The sequence below is a fragment of the Leptonychotes weddellii genome, chromosome 7 (genome assembly GCF_054177405.1).
Source record: "Leptonychotes weddellii isolate Sample4059 chromosome 7, ASM5417740v2, whole genome shotgun sequence".
Lineage (NCBI taxonomy): Eukaryota > Metazoa > Chordata > Mammalia > Carnivora > Phocidae > Leptonychotes > Leptonychotes weddellii.
This window is the reverse complement of record NC_138375.1, coordinates 118,310,197-118,320,984: the sequence shown is the minus strand read 5'-3', so window position 1 is coordinate 118,320,984 and position 10,788 is coordinate 118,310,197.

Sequence of the window (10,788 nt, the reverse complement as noted above, 5' to 3'; positions counted from 1 at the left end):
CCATCTGTTTCCACTGAAGTAGTCGGTTAGTCATGAACTTCCTGGTCCGGATAGTTACTGTGTCATTCATGATGGCGGCCTAGCTTCAAGCAGCCAGGGAGGAAAAGAGAACCTCACCTCCTCCTTATCTTACTAACTGCTGTTTTGGAACTGCTATAGTGTTAATGGTGGGAGAGAGGCAAGGAGTAAGAGAGAGAGTACTGCTTGCCTAAGGGGCTTTGTTCTGTGGACATAATTGACGATTAAAGCTGGTGCCCCATGGTGGGCCTGGAGATGGATGAAGCTGATTCTTCTCCATGGATTCTTCTTGAGTTCTTCAGAGGTTTTTCTGTTGGGTCTTATCTCTGACAGCCCCCTTGCCCAGATGGATTGCTTCCTGGTCATCCATCACACACCTTTGCCTCTTCCTTATCCAGCCTTCTCCAGGTAACCCTATTGGCTGTGTTGCAGGATGACCCCTCACCCATGTTCTCTCCTTCCTCACATACAATGATATGAAACATGAAGGCATCCCTCCAACCAGTCCCAATGCAGCAGCCTTCTCTTGGCTTCCTCACCCAAGCACTTAGCTTATAGACTTGTAGGAAGGATGCAGGCTGGTCCCCAACCCACTTGAGCTCTCAGGAACTCGTCTCTGTGTCTCCAGTGGCCAGGAACATGTTTCAAAGTTCTCACAGAGGTGCCCCTAGGCTTCCCCCCAAGCTTGGGGTTAGAAGGCTGCCCACCCTGATCCATTATTAAAAGTGTTGGGGGTGAGGAGGGTCTTCTCCAAAGAAACATTGTCACCAAATCCTCAAACCTGGTGGCATCTCTGGTCCCTTTTATATTTGTGGCTGGACTAAGGGATTCAAGAGTCAGAAATAGGTCCTGGTAAGGCTCTTCCTTGGTAAATCCTCACAAGATGGGTTATTTGGTGTATGATATCTATCAGATAACCCATTATAGAAACACATTTTTTAATACATTAGCCAAAGTTGCTTTTCGTGGTTTTTTTTTTTTTTAGAACAAAAATTTAATAACTGGGACCTGGCTAAAAGAAGAGTTTTCTAATTGATAGTTTGATGATATTTATATGATTTTTCTTCTTTTTAAGTCTTTTTCTGTGAGTTCTGACTACAGATAGAACTGGGATAAGGGCAGAATTGGGAGTGTTAATGCAGCAAACATCTAGAGTGACTGATAATTGTCATCTAGTGCTGGATGCTATGGGTGAGTCAAAGCCACAGGGAGGCAATTTGTACTCTGGAATTTATAATGCAAAGGGAGAGATGAGACATGAAGTAGAAAGAAATCAATGTCATGAAAAGTAAGATAAAGTCCTATGGGAACTCAAAGGCAAGAAAGAGCTCATTCAGTCGGAGAGGGGTGGGGGGTCTTGGGCCAGAGCACACTTTTGTTGTACAAGTCTCTAGATCACAGAAGATGAAAAGCAGTAGGTACGTCCTTGATGCAAAACCTGACTCTTTGTGGGATCAGTGTTTAGCTCAGCTAATAAAAGAGCCTCTACTTAAACCCCTTCAGGCCAGCAAGCTTCATCTCTGGATTTTTATTCTGCTGGGGCTGAATAAGGATGGGACAGCTGGGGCTGAATAAGACAGCTGGGTATGGCAGGCATCCATTTCACATAATGGACTGGTACAAAGCTGAGCTTAGACCACAGTCTTGCAGATTGCTGAGTCTATTTGCCATCCCAGCTGTAGTAGTAGCAGCAGGGTTTTTAGAGAGGGTGGAAGGGTAAGAGACGGAAAGCACCTCGGATCTCTTGCCATCCTTTGAAGGTGATGCTCAAATGTTCCAGGAAAGCGAGTGCTTTTAGAGAGTGATTGAAGGCTGCATAAATTAAGAATTAAAGTGAAGAGGTCTGGCTCATCTCTGTCTTACAAGAATAGGGTGTCTTCTTTAAAGAAATGTATGATGTAAATTTTTAAACATACACAAAGAGAGAATAGACTAATGGATCTCAATGTAGCCATCACCATGAAAAGAGGGCTCCAAAAACAGTTGAAGTAACTAATCTTTGTCCTACCTTTTTACTGTGCAAAAAATATATGTTTCAAATAACTTAATGACACTGAATCACTATATTGTATACTTGCAACTAATATAACACTGTATGCTAAGTATACTGGAATTAAACTTAAAAAAAAAAACTTAGTGACACTGAAACAGAAATATACTATTTAGTTTTCTGACAAAGATGCCCATTTTAATTTCAAAGATTAATTTATGATATAATCACTTGTGCAAAATTTTTTTGGATATTCACTAGGAAGGGATGGTGTCTGATAAATCTGATTGAATGGCTAACTTTATTCTTCCAATTATATATTAAAACATTTTAAGCATATGAATTAAATATATATCATTCTCAATCTTTACAACACTTTTGTTGAGTTGTCATTAGACCACAAGCTTAATTTCCTGAAAGGACAACCCAGCGATGTGCTCATACTTCCCATTTTTATCAGCATATAACATCTTTTCTTAATTATTCAGCAGTCAGTCACCCTGATTCCCTTATTCTTGTCTCCTCATGCTTCCTCTTGGGCTTTTAAATTCAGCCAATCATTCATCAAGGAAGAACTTTGTCATGATGAAGAATTTAATGCAAAACAATTTATTTTGCTGCTCTCCCATTCCTGGAAAAATTTCTGGACAAGATGGTAATGAAATCTCCAAAAGGCAGATTTTTTGCAATTCTACTTCTTACCCAGAGTGAGAATTTGGAGTTGTCTGTGAGAATTTATCCCGTTAGCGGGGATAATCCATAGTGTGGACTTACATGCAACCCCAGGCATTTGGGAGACAATGGCAAGGGGATTCTTGGGGTTTGTCCATTTACAACAGGACCCAGTGGGCAGGAGAATGAGCATGGAAGGAGCATCCCCCCTGGTCAGCCATCCTTACATAAGGGCCAAAGGTTCAAGCATGGAAGTTGAGGCTGAAAAGTGGTCATATAGTATGGTTAGCACCACAGAAGAGACCATGATAGTGGACTCAGGCCTCAGACTGGAAACTAGCTCTGTAGCAAGGCAGGGATTTCTGGTTCTCTTAAAGGAATTTTAGGCAACATTAGTGTGATGTAACACATTTTGGACAGCCTCAAAAACCTCTCAATTTCTCTTCTCAGCAAGAAACACACATATATACACATATATATACACAAACATACACACATACATAAATATGTATATCAGCAATGTGCGTGTATGTGTGTGTATACGTGTGTGTGTGTTTCTTGCTGATATATGTGTGTATGTATGTATAAAATTTGTAGTTCACCTGCACAATGCAGCAAGCTAAATTCTTGATGTTTGGAAAATCCTACAAGTGTCTGAAAAGAAATCTATTAGTAGAGTAGTCATTAGATTCCAGAATCTTTTAGTAATAAGATTGTATTTGGATAGGGCTCTCTGTAGGATAATGCCATTCAGATACTCATTGCAAAATATAAATAACTGTGGGACAAACAAGAGGTGCCAGCAGCAATTATATATTCCTAGCACTGCCATCTTTTTAATCATTTCTTCCTTTCAGAGTTAGAGGGAGGGAGAGGCAGAGAGAATCCCTTTTAGTAATAGCTCCATGAACATTTGTAGAGTCTTCTGAGTGCCCAAAGAAATTCATGTTTTTCCACAAGAGCTCGTCATTGGATCTGAGCTGCACAACCACCACTATGTGGCTCCCACAGACCACACACATTCCCCTTAAGTAACAATAAAACCTGTCCAGAAGTTGGGGCTATCCTGGAGAAGTCTTCCTTCTTTTTGTCTCTAGAAATGAATATGAGAATAATCCTGCCATTATAGTCAACTGAAGTCTACTTTTTTTTAAGCATTTTTTTATCTGTGCCTTTTCAGAATGGTACAGTTTAGAGACTCAAATGTGAGGCCTTGATTCTTCTACTAGAGAAGGAAAAAGTGTCATTTGGCTGGCCTTTGAAATGGCTAGATCCTGCCTTATGTAATAATCTCTTTCAGAGGAGATTACAGGTTTGGGGATAAGTCAGAATCTTTTTCTCCTTTCCAAGGTTTGGTTTCTTGAATACATAATATTTTTAGGGCCTGAAAATAAATAATAAGGTCTTCTCTTTCCTGAAGCAGTTTTTATAGTGGAAGACATTTTTTTTTTCCTGCAGTATTTTGAAGTGTGGGTTTGGGAGAGAGAAGAAACAGGCACAGAAGGAAAATCATATAAATCATTGTTCATAATGTGTCATGTATCGTTATTTTCAAATGCAGGCCCTGTTCTTGGAGTCATTCTCTTGTTTCACTGATTCCTAAAAGAATATGGAAAGAAGGGTGAACCTGCTTGTGGAGTTTTAAATGGAATTTCTTATTTCACTTTACCTGATCTACTGGAGACTACACTCAGCATTTCTTGCCCTAGAGGGTGAGATTTGAACCGATAGCCCAGGTCCAAGATGAGCTTCACTGTTACTGTTGGGAAGGCAAATGATTCCTACATTTTTCATACCTGGATGACACAGAGCAGGTTCACTGCATCACACCAGTCACCAAAGAAACCTACAGAGCATTGGAGCTCCTCTTCTAAAATGATTCAATATTGGAGCAGGAAAAGACTTCCTTTTATGTGCAGGGGAACTGATGTCCAGGGGAGGAAGTGATACGGCTATTGCAGAGGTCCATGGCTACTTAGCAGGACAGCCAGAATGGCTGGAACTGCCACCTGGGTTTCCTGACCCTTCGTTAATTGCTAATGTCCCCATTCTTTATCCATAAGTCTGGTTGGCACATTTTTATTTGCTCAGTTTACCTCAGATTCTGTCTTGCCCACATCAAGGAGCTGATTCCTGTCTTTGTAAAAAATAAAAACCAGCCAAAAACCCTGCCCTGATTTGCTCTCCTGTCAAAATCTGTTTGCAATTTCCTGGCCTTAGGCTACATGTAAAAAGTCGTTAAACATCTCTCTAGATTGCCTATCAATCTGTACCTACCATGTTATTTGTAACCCCTCCTCAATCTGCTGAATTCCTGAATCAGTGCTTTGTTTGACCTTTGACTTAAGGACGGGTGAGGAGGGGTCCCTGTCCCTCCTTATTATGGTAGTAGGATCTTGTACTCAAGCTCTCCCTTCCCAGGAGTGGGGAGGGTTGGGCGGAGACGTGAACTTCTCTGTCTCCATAATCATTTCTCCCCAGGAGCCGGAAGTGGAGGAGCTAACTGATAACTCATTTTTATTGGTGAGTTAAATCAGTATACTTCATGATAGGGAAATTGGCTCTATCTCTCTTTGACCTCAAGCAGTCTGTTGGCCCTCTTACCCTCTAGTGTTTCTCTTTCTGACCCCTTAGTTCAACTTTCTTAACTACTCTGTTTTCCAGGGGGTCACCCTGCAGCAGGATGCTGTTTTCCTTGAATCTGGCGGAATAAGCGGACTCAGACTGCTGTCCTCACTGCTCTTCCTTTCCTGACCCTTTCAACATCTTGGCCAGATTCCTAGCATTCTGATTACTTTCAGCATTTGAAAAATCTAGTATATACCAGTTTAATCCATTTCAATATTTAAAGCTTATCCTCCGTGGTGCTTCCATAGCCCAAGGCTCCTGCATTGGAGACTGGGATGCTGTCAGTACTTTTAAGCGAACTTTTCTCAATCTTCTAGACCCCACCTCCTTTGATGTGTGGGGCCAGGGATGAAGGATGGGTTTGTCAGCAGGGTCAAAAGTCTTTTTTTCCTGGGGCGCCTGGGTGGCTCAGTTGGTTAAGCGACTGCCTTCGGCTCAGGTCATGATCCTGGAGTCCCGGGATCGAGTCCCGCATCGGGCTCCTTGCTCGGCGGGGAGTCTGCTTCTCCCTCTGACCCTCCTCCCTCTCATGCTCTGTCTCTCATTCTCTCTCTCTCAAATAAATAAAATCTTTAAAAAAAAAAAAAAAAGTCTTTTTTTCCTATCTAGTAGCTACGGCAGTTCTTACGTGGCTAGCAGGCTGAGTGGCACGCAGTGGTGTGCTGGGAAATGTTTAACAACCGGCACTCTGAAAAACACTGGGTGTTTTAAAAAGTAATATATCTATATACATATATATTTATATCATAAATATATGAAAATATAATTATACTATTATACAGTAGCATTTATTATACATTGTACTGATGAAAAGGACTTTGCTATTATAAAAGTTAATAATAAATAATAATAGATAAATATAATATTAAATAAATATAAAAATATGAAATAAAATATAATAAAATACACCTTTATTGTAAATTTCATATAGCTAATTGATTCTCACAAAATTCTCTGGTTGGTTTTTGCCAATTGCATATCTGTAGCCAACTTTTAGTTATAGTCGAAGAATATGTATAGTTCTGATATGAATGTTGGTTAACATTTTTATTTATGTTAACAAGTGAGACAAGTAAAACAGTGAAGATACATGTTGTAAATGTACTCATTCATCATGACACGAGTGAATTATTTGCTCACTTGGATAACAGTTTTGAACATTTTAAGATTTCCTCAGCTTTTGTTGTTATTCAATGTAACAGCTATATGTACACATTTAAGTTTAATCTGCGTTATTCACATTTTCTCCATCATTTTCTTAAATCTAGACCAGAAGACAACAAAATTTTCCTGTAAGGGGCCAGATAGTACATACTTTCTGTTTTGTGGGCTACACAGTTTCTCTTGCAAGTATTGGATTCTGCTGTTTTAGCACAAAAGTAGCTATAGACATCTGGTAAATGAATGAGCACGCCTGTGTTCCAGTAGCACTTTATTCTGTAAAATTATGTGGGCTCTAGTGTGCTGACCCTTGGTAGAGTCAGCAGAATAATAAAAGAAGCCCTGATTTGTAGCGTATGCCAATTTCTGTGGTGTAAATACTCTCACCATAGCTGATTTCAAGGGAGGCCACTGAACGTAGTGTTGGGAACAGATGCGCAGTAGCCCACCATTACATAGCTTGTCCACCAAACAGAAGTAAGTAACCTTAGAGAACAGATCATAGTAAATGTAGTAAAATAATTAGTAAGTGACGAGTTTTTGGTATTTATTTCCTTGGTTATTAATATGATTTATTTAATTGAAAGTTTATATGACTTTTTACTAAATCTTGTATTTAACAACTGGCTTGCAAAATTCTGGACATTTTGACAGCTTTCTTGAGCTGTTATGGACCAAGTCCAGTCACTACGGTTATTATAATTCGCACCAATGTTTAGCTTGCAGGAGACTTGACAAGATCTCTCCTGCTCTGTCTCATGGCATCTCATTGCAGCCTCCACCACACCTGCCCTTTTCTCAGTTTCCCATTCCAAATTTCTAAGACAGGAATCTGATTTCTCCAGCATACTACTAGTAGCAGACATCCAAAAGCTTTGTCTCATAGAGAACAAAGGTAAGATCTTCCTGAGGCATAGCAGAGGACCTCCCACTGCCCAGCTCCTTGATATGGAAGAGATGGTTTTTCATGACTTCTTTTGCACCATCTTAATTTTCTATACCTTGTGGTATACCCCACAGTCTCATACTGCTCATCAAGATGGGGTTCTGGAAAAATGGCCTAACTATCTTGTGTAGTGTCCACTTGGGCCATGATGCACCAAATTGTGGGAGGGTAGGCTGCCCCATACCTACCTATTCCCGTTGTCCTGTGTTCAATTTATTTCTCATAACCAAGTAGGAACAGAACAAGCCCACTGCAAAGGCAAACATTTTACCGAAGAATGAATGATGGTCACCCCTTCCTGTAGGTATCCTAAATCTCTTTAGAAACCCTCTCACTTGCATAGTGGGTGCAGAGGGACATCCCCTGTTTGTACCTTGTGGGTAAAGGAGAGGAAAATCTGTAACATTCTATTTTAGGTCCAAACATTTCCTCTTCTATTTATTACTTACCAAATTTCTGATCTGCTTATAAAGCTTAGAGGTTGTTTGGAATGGTGGTGGCTGTGCTGGTTCTTCTATCTTTTCACAAGCCCTCTAAGAATGTGTCTGGGATATGTCTGGTACTGATTAGTGGCCATGCTACAATTCTGAAACAAAGTCCTCATCAACTTCATGTTGTCATTGTATGGTTATACATTCTCTAGGAGATCTAGAGCTTAGCCCTATATTTTGAAATGACTAAATTTTGAAATAAAAATTTTGTTTGAGCAAATTTACAAGAATTACTTTCTGTGAGTGAATAGAGTGGGACTATTAGCTTTGCTTTAATTCACCTACATGGAAAACTTCTACAAGCCTTGTAGGGATTCGCTACTTCTCCCAAGTAGCAGAACCAGGCTAGCCATACTTACTACAAACTAGACAATCGAAGACCAAAATAAAAACAAAAAGCCAAACCTCTATAACAGAGCCTTTATTCATAAATCTCAGTAGGGTCGATCGTAGCATTTTCTTAAACCAGTTTTCACAACTTCTGTGGATGTTTTAAAATGTTGCAGGGGACGTGTCAGTCATTGGTTCTTCAGTTGTACACTGTCTTTAAGCATGTGCTTCACCAGCAGTCTTTATGAGAGACAGTTCTACAGACCACAAAGCTCCATCCATCCCTCCTTCCCCAGTGATAGCTGCTTAGACCAAGGGTGGACATCTGACCTAAGTTTGGCCAGCCAGGTGTTTTCCAAGATACTTAAACATTGGATACTGAGAGATTGTCGGTTGGGTAATGATGGACGTAGAATCACAGTCTGGGAATCTACTTTCTTTGCTTGCTAAGAGGGCCTCTCTATAGAGTAAAGACATTTATTTTTTTATGAAACTTCTCCTTCCCCCATGGGAAACTGCTTGTGTAGACATATAATATTTCTAATGAAATATAGTGGGTTTATCACAATGATTGCTTCTGTTGAAAGAAAGTAGGTGACTGGGGTTTACAGATAAGAGTTAAATTTCATTTTCACTGTATTTCATTTTCTGAGTTTTGAATTTCGTACTATATACATCATTACTTATTTTAAAAAATCAATGCCACTTTTTCTGTGGGAAGTTAAAAAAATAGATAAGTGAAAAGTAGAAAATATAAACCACCCAAGATTATAATATCATTCTTTAACATTAAAGTCACTTTCTTAAAAGTTTTAAAATACACCAACTTAGTTTATTCGAGTTCATTTTTAGGAAAAAGATATGTCAATTGAAAGAAAAATAACATCATGAACTTTAGTCTCAGGATAAAGGAAATTGTACTATTTTCTTATTTCTCAGTAAGGAGAATAAATAAAAGTAGAACTGCTTGAATTCATTTTACATATTGATTTAAAAAATTATTTAGAAAAGATTTTGAGTTTTTTGTGATTATCACTTCTATACTTATCTGAGAATGCATAGCAAAAGCCAAGTTAATGCTTTTGTTTTTATATTTAATTTAAATAGAGTTGAAATATTAAGACTAGAATTAGCTCAAAATATAACTTACTAAAAATAGTTTAGGAGAACTATTAACTATATTTTTATTTAGTTATCTATTACTTATTTATTTTTATTAACTGTGTCTTAAATTCTATGAGGGAAGGGGCTGATTGAGTCCCTATTGCATGTCAGACCCTGTACTCAGTTAAAACAGGAATAAGTCATAGAGTCTACCACCATAAAACCTTAATAGATGCATGCTTACTGACACTGAAGGAGCAGAGGGCCAGTAAAACATTCATAATAGATTAAAAGAAATTTAGGATACCCTCCTCTAATAAATTTTCCCTTAAAATGTAGCCATAGAGATTAGATTGTGGTTTATAAACTCTAATAAATTAAAAAATAATCACCGAATGTATAAAACATACGGTGAGTATTGTGCTAGGTGTTAGGACATCACTTTGGAGAAGAGACTAAGAATGGAAGAATTTAAAAAATAGAGATAAATGAATATAATAGGTAAAACAAAAACATTATATTAATAATTATATGAGGAGACACTGTGTTTTAATCCAAACTAGAATTGTCATTTATACTAATTTTATATGATAAACTGAAAATGAGACTGCATGAGTTAATTGTTTTACAACTTCCTTTTTTATTGAATCTTGGGTTTTGGAGTCTGTAACACTTCACTGAGGTTAAATAAAGAAATGTAAGCAAGGACTTATTTCAGTTTCAGAAGCAGCTGTAATAACGCATGTAAATGAATGGCTAGACTAGCTGAAGTGGACAGTCCAAAGTGACAGGCAAGTACCACTTCCTAGAAATCTTAGCACCTGTTATGCAGAATCTTGCATCTTAGTAATCTTCTCTTTATGAAAATTAGTTTGTTGATATTTAAAGCTGAAGTGCACTTTTATAACTCTAGGAAGGTATCTAAGCCAGAACACAAAGGAGGAAACATGTAAAAAAGGACCAAAGATGGAGCTGCATGGAATGGGTAAAAGGGTAGTTTGGGGATGTAGTTTGGGGATGGGTGTGTGGTAATTGAAATGTTCATATCATACTTAGGAGTACATGCCATAAAAGAAAGGTGGTGTGCTGATACTGTGGATTGACTTAAGCCATCACATTGAATTTGGAAGGTCCCCAAATAAAACTGGCCATGTTGATTTTCAGTTTAGGTTATTTATTTGTTCATTAATTTTGTTTAGTTGGATGACATGATAAGTCACCTAATTCCTTGGTTATTAGCAATCACTACAAAAGAAACAAAGCTTAACATACTTACAAGGCATTTCTTTTTTTTTTTTTTCCACTGTCACCACACTTTTTTTTTTTTATTCTTATGTTAATCCCCATACATTACATCATTAGTTTTAGATGAGGTGGTCCATGATTCATTGTTTGTGCATAACACCCAGTGCTCCATGCAGAATGTGCCCTCCTCAATGCCCACCACC